The sequence below is a fragment of the Callithrix jacchus genome, chromosome 5, assembly GCF_049354715.1.
Source record: "Callithrix jacchus isolate 240 chromosome 5, calJac240_pri, whole genome shotgun sequence".
Taxonomy (NCBI): Eukaryota; Metazoa; Chordata; class Mammalia; order Primates; family Cebidae; genus Callithrix; species Callithrix jacchus.
This window is the reverse complement of record NC_133506.1, coordinates 13,994,801-14,011,070: the sequence shown is the minus strand read 5'-3', so window position 1 is coordinate 14,011,070 and position 16,270 is coordinate 13,994,801. Positions and strand designations below refer to the sequence as shown.

Sequence of the window (16,270 nt, the reverse complement as noted above, 5' to 3'; positions counted from 1 at the left end):
TAACCATGGCAGAAATGATCTCCCTGATTTAGTACACTTTGGGAGAATCTGGTCCAAAAACAAGTGGCTGCTTTTTGGGCAGAAAAACAAATTTTGTGTTGTAACTGTGTGAAGTTATTCATAGCAGACACAGTATAGTTTCAGACAAATGGGAAAATGTGTTAAGGAGAAAAGACAAACTAGTATAAGTGACTCACCAGTGTTTTCAGGGTGAGTGAAACACACAAATCTGAATTTATCAGTTCTGAGCTCCCTCTGCTTTCCTTTCCTTTCCCTTTCCCCCCTGCCAGGCACCCCCTCCAATGTTCCCTTTTCTCCTATTCTGAATGCATCAGTGTCCCGGAAATTCTGGCAGCCCTCCTAGGCCAGCTGTTGCCTCTGACCTGGACATTCCCAGCTTTCTACAAGGTCATGGGACATGCTGTATTCTGGGATTCCTTTAATGGAAGATGGGAAGGGCTTGAGACTATGTGTCCCCACTGTCCCCACTGTCCTCATGACCCTGACTGGTGGGTCCAGTTTACAAACACAGGCTTGAGTGTCAGCCTTGTGGTCGAGGATTTGACTTGAATGTAATCTTTAACTTATAAATTCAGTACTTCAATTAGCTCCATAACCACCAATATAGCTCAGGGAATAAATACTAGTGTTCCCATTCTCTAGAGGAGGAAATATAGATAGGACTCATCAGTTAGAGTGTTTGAGTTTCAAAATAATGAGTTCAGTGTCTTATTCTAATATTCCAGAAACAGCAATTGTTACCACAAATGAAGAATGTACACATTTGTTTTACAACATCTTAATGCACAGTATTCAGCCTTCCTGTACCCTTGACTGCTTAGTCCTTAAAATATATTGGTGCGGCAATGTCTGCATGCCGTTGTCAATACATTTATTGGCCTGTTTGTCCCAGCATCCCAGTTGGAATGGGAACCCTTCTAAGAAAACCCTTTATCCATTATTCACCTACAAACTCACTGGGCACCCCCAGAATTGTGGTCATGGGGGTACAGCAGGTGTCTAGTCACCCTTTTCTGGCTGTACCAATAACTGGGACCTGATTACAATTCTGTCTCATCCAAGGCACCTCAGCAGAGAGAAACTAGCAAGAAACTCACGCTTCCTGCCCGATCTCCTTCCTGTCTTCTGTGATGTAAAGTGGAGAACAGGCTGGAGAGTGTGCTCAGATAGATAGAAGAAACTGAGCAAAGCACACAAAAACAAATGAATGAGTAAAAATGAAAAAATAGGGAAGATTTTGAGTTGTCAAGAAAGGAGGAACTCTGAACTTCTGGCACAGACTCAAACCTGGAAACCCAGTGAGGTTTGCCCATCACTAATGATCACATAATAATATGTTCCCAGGGGAGGGGCCGAAAAAGGCTATTAAAATACCGCAGCTCTGGTGCTGTATGGGAGACAAGCTCTGAAATGTGGTCCCCGTCAGATTTCCCTTGAGAGTCAAAGGAAAAAATGACTGCAGTTTGGCTTCTAAAGGTAAAATGTTGGGAAAACTCACTGGGGAGGTTTGTTTCCCCAGCCCAGGGTTGGAAACGCCTGCGTTTGCATTGTATATTTCAAATGTGGTGATGGGCCAGCTTGTTAAGTGTGCTGGCTTGCTCACTGGGTGACTGGCAGGCAGCCGTAAGTGAGCGGAAACAAAACCATTTGTGGGGTGTGAGGTGGCCAAGGTAGCTAGAACCAGCCTTTTGTGATGTCTTCAATCAAAATGGTTATTTCAAAAGGTGTTGCCAACTTGGCCTTTCCTTCTAGAAAGATAGGATTCTTGGGTAGAGTACACATGGGTCTATGGGCATCTTGACTGATCACTGTGGCCCATGAAAAGTGCTAATTTCACTGTATCCTATGGGTTACAAATGGTAGGGCTCAGTAAAAGTTTTTTTTTTTTTAAATAATCTTTACTGGGGTGTAATTTAATACAATTAAATTATCCATTTTAAGTATATAGTTCAGAGTTATGATAAATGTGAAGACCCATGTCACCACTACTGAAATCAAGACAGGACATTTCCATCACATTAAAATGTTCCCTCGTGCCTTTTTGCAGTCAACTCTGCCTCCTGATTCCCAGAAACCACTGATCTGTTGTGTCACTCTACACTGGTTTTGCCTGTTTTAGAATGTCATACAAGTAGAATATTACATGTATTCTTTTGTGTTTGGCTCATCATGAGAGTTTTGAGTTTATGTATGCTATGGGTATCCAGAGAGTATTTATTTTTTATTATTGCATAGTGTGCTGGTGTATGAATGTGCCACAGTGTAATTGTCTACATGCTGTTGGATATTTGGGGTTTTTAACAGAAAGGAGTGAAGAGAGTAGAGAAGATATAAGGAGATTTTAAGTTAAGGAAGATATGGAAATATGGGCAAAAGGCTTACACTGGCACTTCAACTAGGCAATATCCAAATATCTAACATCTGTGAATTAAAACTAAAACGAGTTACCAAATACCCTCACCAGAATGGCTGAAATAAAAACCTCTGGCAATACCTACTGTTGGCAAGGATGTAGGGCAAACAAAATTCTCATGCTGTGTGTAGGGTAATGTAAATTGAACCCAGTATTTTTCAAAACTGGCAGTATGCACTAAACATAATATACGCAAACTTGTGACCTGGCAATTTCACTCCCAGGTGTATATGCAATAGGAACACATACATATGAGCATCGACAGACATGTAGTAGGATATTTATAACAGTGCTATTTATATCTCCAAAATGAAAATTACTTGAGTACTCATTGACAGTGGAATGAATCAATAAATTGTGGTAAACATATAGATTACTAGACAGCAATGAGAGTCGACAGTATATAAATACACATAACACTATGGATATTTCTTTTTCTTTGTTTTTGTTTTTGAGATGGAGTCTTGGTCTGTCGCCCAAGCTGGAGTGCAGTGGTGGGACCTTGGCACACTGCACCCTCAGCACACTGCAACCTCCACTTCCTGGGTTCAAATGATTCTCCTGCCTCAGCCTCCTGAATAACTGGGACTACAGGCACCTGCCACAACACCTGGCTAATTTTTTGTATTTTTAGTAGAGATGGGGTTTCACCATATTGGCCAGGTTGCTCTCAAACTCCTGACCTCAAGTTATCTGCCTGCCTCAGCCTCCCAAAGTGTTGGGATTACAGGTGTGAGCCACCATGCCCAGCCTCACTATGGATATTTCTTATGTCAGATACAAAAGAGTATACTATATGATATATTTATATATGTGTCTAAAATTCATATATAGTGTTAGAAGTCAGAAATAGGGGTTATCCTTGGTTGGAGTAGTGACAAGAAAGGAACACGATAGGAATTTCCATGGAACTTGTAATTTTTGTTTATTAATCTGATTACTCAGGTGTGTTCAGTTTGTGAAAATTCACCAACATCTGCACTTAATAATTTGTGAACTTTTATAAGCATGTTATTATTCAGTGAAGAGTATCAATTGTTTTTTTAAAAAAATCGTTGGTATTTTTCAATCCTCTACCTTCATTTACACACACACACACACACACACACACACACACACATCACAAGAACTGAGAAACTGTTGGCTAGGTATGCTATAACCTTGGTTCACAAAGTGGGGTCATGAGGCAGGAGCAGGTGCCTCACAGTCCAGGTTGTCAAGAAGCCACAAAGACTTGTGACAATAGGTAAGGCATCAAGATCTATTTGTAAATATAAATAACTGTGATAAATACATATGGAGGTATCATAAAATTGGTGTGAATCTTTGGAAATGTCCACAAGAGTTCTGGTCCTCATTCTGGCAACATAAAAAAGGAGGAGCAGCAGATGGCCCTCATCAGTTTATGACCTCCATGAATCCTTCTCACTGGTTGGTCTTTGGTCCTGGTTTTTCAAACAGTTAATTAAGTAATCAGGAGAACTAATGGAGAGTTTGACATCACAACTGCAAGCCAAATGAGGCAATAGAAAGAGTAATATAAAGCTCTCATAATCCCCAAAATAGCTTCCCTAATACTGTTTGAAATAGTGCTGTTGCAGATGAACTTGTTTTGGTTAAGGCTTTTCAGTGAACGATTTTTTAAAAAAAAGAATTATCAGTGATAGCCAGCAACTCCCTTGTCTAATAACATCAAGTTTTGCCCGGTCTCTAGGCAACAGCGTGGCTGCTAGTACAACCATGGTTGTTCCTAAAGGGCACTCAGCCCTTCCTGCCTTTGCTGCTCTAAGTTGACATAAAACGTTTAAACAAACGCACAAGTTTTTTTTGTTCTTTGTTCCTAAATATTTACAAGAAATTTTGGAATTTTTCAAAAGGAATTGCAAAATTAACAATAATCCCATTTTTAAAATGATGAGCATACAAAGCATCCACCTCTGTTTCTTAAATGCCTATAAGATGCCTGATTTTCTCTCTGTGTTTTGCGCTTACTCCAGGAAACAGCTATAGTTCAGTGAATAGAATCTTCACATTTCCATCATTAGACAGATTTGAAGCCTAGTTCTTTCGCGTAGTGTCGTATGAGCTTAGATAAGACCCTCAGTCCTCATCAGCCACAGTTCCCTCATTTGTCAATGACGAATGATGTGAGAATTAAACAAGATAAGATGTTTGTAGGTGTCTTCTGAATTATAAAATGTACAATGGCCTCTGGACCAGCTCCAGTGTCATCATCACCTAGGATTTGTTAGAAACACAATTTTTCAACCAGGCCCAGTACCTCACTCCTGTAATCCCAGTACTTTGGGAGGCCGACATGGGAGGATCATTTGAGACTAGGAATTTGAGACTAGTGCAGGCAACATGGTGAGACCCCATTCTTTAAAAAAACAAAAGAAACAAAATGAGCTGTGCATAGTAGTGCATGCCTGTACTCCCAGCTACTGGGAATACAGTAGGGAGGCTGAAGTGGGAGGATCGCTTGCTCTCAGGAGTCTGAGGCTGCAGTGAGCTATGATTACACCACTGCACTCCAGCCTGGGTGACAGAGCGAGACCCAGACTCTTAAAATCAAATAATAAAACACTTTCTCAGGTTTAAACCCGGACCTATTGAATTAGAAACTGAGGTGCGGTCCAGCAATCTATTTCAGCAAGCCTAAGTGATTCTGATGCTCACTTAACTTTGAAAACCCCTGTGCTACATAGACACATGCCTGCACTTATTTAAAAACTGCTCTTCTCACCCAAAGTCTTGGCTCAGACTCTACCTAGGACATTTTGCCCTCTCAGAAGGTATGGGGAGGAAGCTGCTTCTTACTGTCTTGTAAAGAATGATCTATTTTTAGTTCATGGTGAGATGGGGCAGAGTCAGTTCTCCATGTGGACTGGGCTCTTTATTTTTGGCCCTGTCTCTGGCAGGTCTCTGCTCGCAGCTGTCGATTCTATCTGCTTCCCTGTAGGAAGCACTCCTGGTGCAGGTCAGGTGGGGCTGGCCTCTTAGAGATAGGCCTAAAAATGTGAGAGCTTCTCTCTAGGCTGTGAGCCAGGGAGTGATCTCCATGATCTATCCAGTGTCTGCTCCACAAACCCGGGTCTTCTGCAGTTCTAGACGAGGATGTGAAGGAGTGGGCAGCCCTCCTTTGCCCTTAAACTCAAGCCCTGTCTTTCCCAAACACGAAATACAGGAAATCCTTAATCTGAAGGTCAAAACACTGATACTGGACTTGAATTCTTATTGGGTCTGTTCTCAATTGATTTAAAGCAAGAAGGAAAAAGTAGCACCATTAATTGGCACCTCAAACCTCAATGTTGGTCTACTACAGTAGGCTAGCCCTGGGGGCTAACTTTGATGGGGACACCATTTTTTCTGAGAAATTACACCAGGGGCCTGCCCTACTTTATTGGCCCCATCTTAGATATTCTCACTTTGTTCCCATTTCTAGTCCGCTGGGCAAAAGTACTTTTTAGTTCTCTTGCACTGTAGAAAGGATGAACAAAGTTCAAGTTCACCAATCTTCCTCAAGTCCACCCAAGCCCATTCCTAGCTCCAGTTCTCAAGTCTGTTCACATTTTTAAAAATCCCATTTCTATTCCTGGTCCCTTCTCTATGAGAATTTTCTGTCATGATATGTTATAAAGATGTGTCTAGTAAACCATCACCCAAAAGCTTAATGGGTAAAAATAACAATAATATATTTTGCTTATAAATTTGCAAGTGGAGGAGGGAGTGATGGGGCTGGCCATCTCTTCTCCGTGTGGTGTTGGCTGAGTGGCTTGACCGGGAGCTGGACTACGTGCTGTCAAGACAGTTAATTCACATGGATGGCCAGTGGGTGCTGACTGTCATCTGGGAGCTCAGCTAGGGATATGGTCAGAGGCCACACTGACCTCTCCATAAACTGCTGCAATGCAGTGGCATGATCGGTTCTCACCGTAGCCTCAAACTCCTGAATTCAAGTGATCTTCCTGTTTCAGCCTCCCAAGTAGCTGAATTACAGGTGCATGACAACATGCCTATCTATTTATTTTTATTAAAGAGCTGCTTGGATTTTATTACAGCATGGTGGCTATGTTCCAAGAATGAGCAACCCAAGAGAACAGGCTAAAGACCTATCCTTGGAAATCACATGCCACCACTTCTACCACACTATCAGCCAAGGCATTTACAAAATCTTAACATACACAAAAGGAGGGCACATAGATTCTACCCTCGATGGAGGAATGAAAAGATTCTAGAAAAGACTGTAGGATGGCAGATATTGTTGAGGACACCTTTAGAAAATACAGTCGCCACTGAATTCTCTAGCGGCATCAAACTCATTTTATTAAAATGCAAATATTCCTAGAAAGGTAATACAATAAACAGCTACCAGTCAATGCCCTGTTGAGGATTATTTTTGATTATGTACCCAACTTGGAGGGAAAATGACCTATACTGATTAAAGGCAATGACAATAGCTTCTAGTTTGCATACCTAACGTGTGTCAAACACTATGCTACACAATTTACATGTGTTATCGTCTGTACTTGTAACAAACCTGTGAGATAGCTGTTACTGTTCACATTTGACAATTGAGAAACCCAAGCTTAGATAGGGTTAGGGAACTTGTCTGAAGCCACACAGGTCAGAGGTGGTTGAACTGGGATTCCAACCCAACCAGTCTGATTTTGCCTCCTCAGTCTGATTTTAAGCTTTCTCTCGACCTACCAACCAAAACTTTAAAAAAAATTAGTTTAAACTAATTTTAGATTTACAGAAAAGTTGCAAAAATAGTACGAAGAATTCCTGAATTCCCTTTACCCCCCTTCCTCTGATACTAACTCTTTATATGACCTAATACAGTGATCAAAACAGGGCCGTTAACATTACTACTGTTAAAAGAAAAACTAGAAAAATTAAGTTTAACAGAACTTAATTGAGCAGAGAACAGTACTCAAATTGGACAGCCCTCAGAACCAGAAAACATTCAGAGAGCTCACTTCACAATGCAGGGAGGCAGCTGCTATTAACAGAAAATGGAAGTGAGGTACAGAGACAGCTTTATTGGCTACCGTTCTGTGTTTGCCTTATTTGAACATGGCTGATCACTGGAAGCCTGTGATTGACTGAGACAAGGCTATTTATCACAAAATAATAAAGTTAGGCTTTCAGTTAGTTTATATACTTAGGTTGCCATTTGTTAAGGCCTCAAAGTATGAAGGCATCCTCAGGTCAACTTTAGTTGAATTTCATAGTTCAGTGTTAACTAAACTACAGATGTTTTTTGAATTGTCCTCATTTTTCCAAGAACAGCCTCTTTATGTTATAGGATCTAATCTAGAATCACACATTCCATTTAGTTGTTTTTCACCTTGCTTTTTCTCAACCTGTGACAGTTTTTTTTTTTCAGTCTTTCCTTGTCTTTTATGATATTTTCACCTGTGAAGAGTACTGCTCAGTTCTTTCAAAGAAAGTCTCTCCATTTGGATTTGTCTGATATATTTTCTTCTCATGATTAGGTTGAAGTTATGCATTTTTGACAGGAACACCAAAAAAGTAATGCTAGAGTCTCCTTAAGGCAGCATGTCAGAGGATATATTATGACAATAACTCTCATTACTCATGTTAGCTTTCATCAATTATTGGGTAGTATTTCTAAAGAAAGGTAGGAGAAAATGAAACGTGGACTTGATGTGGCAGTAGGAAATTCTATGCACTAATGTTGCTATAAATAGGATAATAAACAATTATTCTTTGTTTATTTTTTAGAATTTAGCTGGGATTACAGGCATGTACCACCATACCTGGCTAGTTTTTGTGTAGAGATGGGGTTTCACCAGGTTGGCCAGTCTGGTCATGAACTTCTGACCTCAAGTGATCTGCTTGCTTCAGCTTCCCAAAGTGCTGGGGTTACACACGTGGGCCAATGCGCCCTGATGATAAATAATTATAACGAGCCTTCCATGTGCCAAGAACAATACTTATCACTTTATTAAGATTAACTAATGGGTTATCCAGGATGCAGTGATTTCTCGGGACCTTGGTCTCCATGACCTTTTAGGGAATTTGTTTGATAACAGAGCCAACTTGTGAGTATCAACACCCATCTTGTGGGGCTCAAGGAAACTCGGGTGGAAAGCAGGCATTTCTAGAGGGAATCTGAGGGTTGTAAAGAGCAGATCAGCGTTTTAGGTCACTAGCTGAACTCCAGCTACTGAAATTTCTGTCTTAAGTGCATGGAGCTTCCATTTTATTGATCCATTGACAGGCAGCCTGGCTGGAAGGGTTTGTGGCCCAGAGCCCTGGCTCTGTGGGATAGGACCCTCTTTCACTATCATAAATGGAACTTCTTTAGCTTCGTCTTCTCCATTTGCAAAATGATGATGATGCCTATTTATAAGCAGGAAGGCTATGAGAGTAGTGCTGTAAGGATAGTGCTGAGCACTTCCTATTCTATTAGTAATCAATAAGTTGGAGGTAGTATTTTGAGGGCAATACCATGGTATAGAAAGAATGGAATTTTTTTTTTTTTTTGTCTGAGATGGAGTCTCTTTCTGTCACCCGGCTGGAGTGCAGTGGCATGATCTTGACTCATTGCAACCTCCGCCTCCTGAGTTCAAGCAATTCTCTGCCTCAGCGTCCTAGCTGGGTTTACAAGTGCCTGCCACCACGCCTGGCTAATTTTGTTGTTGTTGTTGTTGTTTTTGTTTGTTTGTTTTGTAGAGACAGGGTTTCACCATCTTGGCCAGGCTGGTTTTGAACTCCTGACCTAGTGATCCACCCACTTCAGCCTCCCAAAGTGCTGGGATTACCAGCGTGAGCCACCGTGCCTGGCCGAAAGAATGGAATCTTTAAGTTGTACACTCCTGTCTCTCAGCCTCAGGCCTGCCACTTTCTAGTTGGACAAACCGGAGTAACATAAAACTCACAGCATCAATTTCTGGAAAATGTTGAGAAGCATTCCTAGTTTGTAAGCATCCCTAGTTTGTGATAGTAATAATGTGTAGAAAGTTCCAGGCCTATAATAGGTGTCCCAAACAAGTACCTTTTATTTTTATTATGGTTGGTTACATCTTTAGTCAGTTAATCCCAAGGTTTTCTATCTAACGTTGGCCTTTTCCCAGCCAAATTCTCCCTTTGGGGTGCCCTCATGAGGGACTTCAACTAGGTGGGCTCTTGGCTCTTGAACTGGGCTCCTGAGTAGAGCTGAAAAATTCAAAGGAAATCCATGAATCTCCATGGTACCAAGGATACAGCAGCAATGCCATTTTTTTTTATTTAATGGCACAACCATTGGCATCAAGACAAAGAAGAGAATTTTCTTGTGACTCAGCAGTGATTAGCCTCTAAATGCTCAAAATATTTGCAAGCTCTTGCATTCTCTATGGATACACAGGTATTGGTATGTTTCTAAAGAAAATATCGATGCAGAATACAGGCAGTTTGGACATGGCTGCTTGCCGAGATGATTAATATTTTATGACAACAGTTGAACTGAAATGGATTTTCCTTCTGGTCCTATAATTGCTGGTGGCATTTCAGAGTGGAAAGAAAGCCTTGGTTTAAAATAAAACAAAGCTGTTGATGAGAATATCTTCAGCAGACTGGAGTTTGGGTTGAGGATTACTCCTCTGAAAGTGAGGGGGTATAATTAGGGCAAATTTATGTGTCTTATATATAACCATATGTGAAAATGAACTGTGGTGCTCATATTTTTCAAGTTGTAATATAATTGTAAGTTACTGGATTGGCAGGAGGAGACTTGGGTTCCAGACTCCCTTCTGCCATTTCCCTGCTATGTGACACTGGGGGAGTAGCAATACCTGCCTTGTACTTGGTTGTCTTATCTAGAGATTTGTAAGAACAATACTTATATAACTACATGCTCTGGATATATTAAAATTTGCAGGTGACTATGGCCAACAGAAGCACACAGTTGGTGCTTAGCAAGCCCTTGATGAGTTCAGTAGAATTTAACCTAGTCCATACTTGGCATGAGTGGCCTTGGGCATATCCCTGGGCTTTTCCTGTAAAATAAAAATGGTGGACATTAAATGGGTATAAGAGTTGCTTCCACATTCAGATGTCTCTCTGCATCTTGGTGTCCATGTCTGTGCCCTCTTATGTACCTATACAAACATTCCACCATAGTTTCCAAGTAGACATTCTGAAGTACTGGTCAGCTGTCTCACAGGCATTCCCAGATTGAAAGCCTAATGTCCTTTGTATTGTACCCTCCAGTTCATATGTGCCAAGAACTTCTCAGGAAAAAGCAAATGATGGAATATAAAGATTCTACTGTGGCTGCATTTCAAACAATAAGCAGAAGTAGTTTATTTAATCAAATGAGACTCTTTGCACTCTCTCTCTCCTCAAAGCAGTTACAATTCCTAAACACCTCAAGGGAGTTTCCTTTGAGTTTCTGAAAATATGTACCTCAAACTAAAATTTAAACTTTTAACACAAAAAGGCAAACAAGGCAAACAAGACTAGCAACTCTTTAAAGTAGGTTTCCAAAAGAGCATTCTTAGAGGAATGTTGCTTAATTCGCAAGTCATTGGCAGGTGAATGTGACTATTACCGAACACACTTTTTCCTACATCTTCATAAAGAATGGAATTCTATCAGTCTCTCATACTGCTACAGATTTTTAACTTAAAGAAAAAGAATATTACTAGTTAAAATAATTAAAATTTCTTGCAATAGTCATCAGCAAACATTTCAAAAGCTGCATTATTGCTTTTCAAGATGTATTTTCAAGTATATTACTTTCCTAGGACTACTATAAGAAGGAACCACAAACTGGGTGGCTTAAAATAACAGAAATTTGGCTGGGAGTGGTGGCTCACACCTATAATCCCAGCATTTAGGGAGGCCGAGGCGGGTGGATCATGAGGTCAAGAGATTGAGACCATACTGGTCAACACGGGGAAACCCCGTCTCTACTAAAAATACAAAAATTAGATGGGCATGTTGGCACACGCCTGTAGTCCCAGCTACTCGGGAGGCTGAGGCAGGAGAATTGCTTAAACCCAGGAGGTGGAGGTTGCAGTGAGCCAAGATCATGCCATTGCACTCCGGCCTGGGTAACAGGAGCAAAACTCGGTCTCAAAAAAAAAAAAAAAAAAACCCAGAAATTTATTCTTTTACAGTTCTGGAGGTAGAAGTCCAAAATCGAGGTATTGGAAGGACTTTGCTCCCTCTGAAATCCGTATGGGAAAACCTCATTCGTCCCTTCCTAGCTTCTTGTGATTTGCTGGCAATTCCTAGCATTTCCTGGCTTGCAGCTACAGCACCTCAGTCTCTGCCTCTGTCATCACATGGCATTCCTCCCTTGTATGTCTCTTCTCCTCCTCTTCTAAGGACACCAGTGATATTGGATTAAGGCCGTCACTACTCCAGAATGACCTCATATTAACTAATTTCATTTGCAATGACCTATTTCCAAATAAAGTCATATTCTGAGGTCCTGGGAGTTAGGACTTCACCATATCTTTCTAGGGACACAATCCAAATCATGACATTCAGGTACCTGGAAACACCTATTCATTCAGAACAAATAAAGCTAAGTACATTTGCAAGAAGCTGGAGAAGCAAAAAAGGTAAATAGCAGCTATATACTAACTAACATATTTTATATGATGGCCACAAAACTATCCAATGTATATTTTGATGAGACAGTAAGGATTTATTGAAACCTCTATGGAAAACAGTATGCAGATTTTTCAAAGAACTGAAAGTAGAACTACCATTCCTCCCAGCAATCTCTCTACTGGGTATCTACCAAAAGGAAATGAAATTGTTATATCAAAGAGAGACCTGCACTCATGGTTATTATACACGAGCCACAATAGCAAAGCCATGGAAGAACCCTAGGTATCCATCAATGGATGTCTGGATACAGAAAGTGTAGTATATATACACCATGGAACACTACAAAGCCATAAAAAGAATGAAATTATGTCTTTTGCAGCAATGTGGATAGAGCTGGGGGCCATTATTCTAAGTGAAATAAATCTAAAACAGAAAATCAAATACCATATGTTCTCACTTATAAGTGGGAGCTAAACAATGGGTACACATGGACATCTAGAAGGAAGTCGAAACACTGGGGACCCCAAAAGGGAGGAGAGTGGGAGGGGATGAGACTGAAAAATTACCTACTGGGTACAAAGTTCGCCATTTGGGTGATGAGTACATAGAAACCCAGACCTCACCATTATGCAATATATACAAGTAACAAACCTGAGCATGTACCCTTTGAGTCTCTCTCTCTATATATATATCTGTTGGCTTAACTTTTTGTCCAATGCATGCACTTTTCCACGTATGTTTGTTGTAGGGTGGACTTGATTCTGCTTGAAAACCCCAATGGCATTGAGATGATTGTTTCATGAGGGCTACCACTCCACTTTTGATGAAAGCTATCACTTCATTTTTTCACTTTCTTGGTTATAAAAGATTCTTCTCTTGGCAAGTCTACTGGATAGGATCACACAGCTACTGTCAATAATCTTCCCCTCTAGATAAGGCCAGGGTCTGGAGGGGTCTCCCTGGCCCTTCTGACAACTCTCCTGATATTCAGTGAGAGTTACAAGTGCTGTATTATGTGCTCTTAGCTGACTGTCTAATCCACATGATTCAGCTGCTGTAGCATTGCTGTGAAAATCTATTCTAAACAATCTCCAATGAAAGTTATCTTAAATCTCTATTAGCCGCATATAACTTGACCAGAAATCTGTGCAGAAATGTGCTCAAGATAGCTAATGAATCCTTTCTCTTAGGTGGCTCCGATCTCCTCCTCATAGTCACATGCAGTTCTCATTTTCATTGACATCTGCAGTATTCGACAATGAACCTACCTTCCCTTGGATTCCTGTCTTTTAAAACGTGCATCTAACTCATAGTTTTAGTTCTCTTCTCTACCTCTCTAATTACCTTTATGCTATTTTCTTTCTTCCTTCTTTGGTTTTTCTTTCCCCTCCAATGGAAAATTAAGTGTATGATCCGATCTACATAATTCCATCTATCCTCACTGTGCTGAGTACAATATTAAGAATATTTCATTCCCTTGTCATTTTCATGCCTCCTCACTCCATTGACCTCAGACTTGGCTATGGGGCTTGCTTTGGCCAAAGGATGTGAGTGGAAATTATGTATGTCACTTCTGAGCAAGACTTTAAGTGTGCTTGCTTGGTTGGCTCCTTGCCTCTTCTTATTCTGACCTTTTACTGTGAGAACAGTATGCACCAGATGCACATGTAGCCTTGAACGGAGTAACAAAGCCCCAGGCAGAGCTGCAACTGACTCACAGGAGACATGCTGTGTGAGCAGCCATAGGCTTTTGCTATTATAAGCCACTGGGATATGGGGGCTGTTTGTTAGGCAGCATAATCTACTGAACTCTGACAAATTCAGTGACCCTCAAATCTACCATGGCCTTTTTCTAGTAGTGCCACATAGTCCATTTTCTAACTGCATGTTTTGTTGGCATTTCCAACTCAGTTTGTTTAAAAATTAACTCATTAGGGTTGTGGGGTTTTTTTTCTTTTCAAAAAAGTTCCTCCTTCTGACTTCCCTGTTTCTATAAATATGACCTTGATCTTTGAGTTAACTTGGACTTCAAACTTTGGAATCAGCTTCCAATCTCCCTCTGTCTTGCTGCTTCCACGTTTAGTTAACTGCCAACCCTGTTGAATTCTTTTCTTTAGTTCAATAAATGCTGATGAAAACCTACTATATATCTAGCATGGCCCTTTTCTCTGTGGGGTTTGAAGATGAATGTGACATAGCTCCTGCCTTCAAAAAGTTTTCAATCAGATCTGGAAGCAGGATCATAAAGATGATTTCAGCACTATACTATTTGTGCCATGATAACATTATCTTGTAGGTGGAGAGGAGAGGCACATTCACGGAAGGCTGCCTGGAGGGGGAATGATGACTGAGCTGGCATTTCAGGAATGAGTAAGCAGTACTGAGGAAAGAGGGATGGGGACAAGGCAAGCAGGCCAACTCTTTGGAGGAGAACCAGGAAGGCATGGTTGAGTGTGGCGGACTTGGAGAACCACATGTGATACAGTATTATCTGAACACAAACTGAGGCGAGCGTAGGAGATAAGATGGGAAGATGAAGCAAGGTCCAGGCCACGGAAAAGTTCCCACATTCTGTTACCCAGTTTAGGTTCCAGCCTACAGAGTTAGGGAAGAGAGGCATGGTTAACATCATGCATGAGTGGAAGGTGGATTATTTCCTATATTAATTAAAACAGAAAACATAATATAGCACCTATGACATGCCAGATGTCATTCTAAGTGCCAGGCAAATATTAATTAGCTCATGTAACTCTCCTAACAGCCTACTCTGCTTTGCCATCTTACAGATAAAGAAATGGAAGCAGAAAGAGGTAAATCTGTCCACGGCTATAGAGCTAAAAGTGTGAGAGTGTGGATTTGAACCCAGGAAGTTTGGGTTCAAATTCAAATGTTGAACTGCTACACTATTTTGTTATGGCTGGATGAGAGAGACCACTGTGATTGTACAATGATAGCATGAGCTAACTAGAGACAGCATGCTTTGTCACCAGGGGCTGATTTAAGAAACATTTATGTGGTTAGATAAGGAAGACTTGAGACTGATGGGATAAAGATGGGTTCAGCAGAGAGAGGAGCCAGGATTGACCTGAAATTATTTGGCTTGGCTGACACTGGTGGTGTCACGAGTGAGACAGAATATAAGAGGAGGAGCAGATCTGAGAGGGAGATAATAAATTCTGTCCAGAATGTGTACAGTAGAGGAAACCAAATAACAGTAGGTTGAGAATTGACTTAAAGGCAAGAAGCTGGACATGGCGAGCCTCTGTTATCACCCATTAATTCATGCACTTTAATACTTGAAGTGCACAGCAGAAGCCTCCTAACAGACTTCCCTAATCACTGTTCCTCCCTACTCCCACAAATTCTGTACTCCACATGGCAGCAATCTCCTGAAGGTGACATTTTAATCATGTCCTTCTCTACCTCACCCATTTCTAAAGACTCCACTAGTCCCCCTTCACCTCCTCAGCCTGGCTTCAAGGTTTCAGAAAATCAGGTTCCACCTACTTTTCTAGTCTCGTTCTTCCTGCAGTGCCTTATGCAACACCTTCGAGCTTTATGTTCCCGTTATCCCTTGCCTTTTCACAGTGGTATGCTTTTGTGCATGTCGCCTTCCCCCTCAATGCCTGCCTAAGAGTACCCTACCCTTATTTTAAGACCCATACAAGACACCTTTTCTTCCATAAACCTTCTTTAGTTATTCCAGCCAGAAAGGGTCTTTCCTGTCTCTCAGTCCCTACTGTTGTATATAGTTGACACCTCACCTGGCATAGGCTCATGCCCAATGGCTAATTATCTAAGAGATTCGTGTGCCCTTTAAAGACTAAAGCATTTTGTACACTTTTATAGTCTTTCTATTATACATGCCTACTAAATTAATCACATTAGTCAAGATCAAGGTGAAAAATCATGTCTCTGGGTACACCAAACTTCAGGGTAGCTTACCTTAGCCATCTTTTTCCTATTTAATCTTCTTGGAAACTGTGTCAGTTGACTTTGTTTATGTCTTTATTGCCTCAACATGATATGGAAAGAATGGAGGAGAGGGAGGAATCATTCCTTTTAAATATATTCTCTAATGGTTTTACGAAATTTTAAAAGCAGCATGCAAACATGGCGGCTATTTAGCCCACAAAGTAAAGATATTAAAAGTAGCACTATGATAGCAAATGCATGAAGGAGAGCAAAGAGGCATTAACTTCCACCAAAGTTTTCAAGCTCAGATATCTGTGGCCATATCAGTCCCAAGTTTCATCCTTC

The 16,270-nt window shown here is 40.9% G+C and overlaps 1 long non-coding RNA gene across 9 annotated transcripts in view; it reads right to left on the bottom strand.

Moving 5' to 3' along the window:
- LOC118153561 (uncharacterized) overlaps positions 1 to 16,270 on the bottom strand; it is a 103,456-nt gene that overhangs the window by 30,484 nt on the left and 56,702 nt on the right. For 5 of the 9 annotated variants that reach the window (XR_008481208.2, XR_008481210.2, XR_013536320.1 and 2 more), the window contains one exon: positions 1 to 16,270. This exon is cut by the window's left edge and continues 19,027 nt beyond it. The exons of the other annotated variants lie outside the window; for them this stretch is intronic. This is a non-coding gene — a long non-coding RNA (uncharacterized LOC118153561). 9 annotated transcript variants of the gene reach the window in all.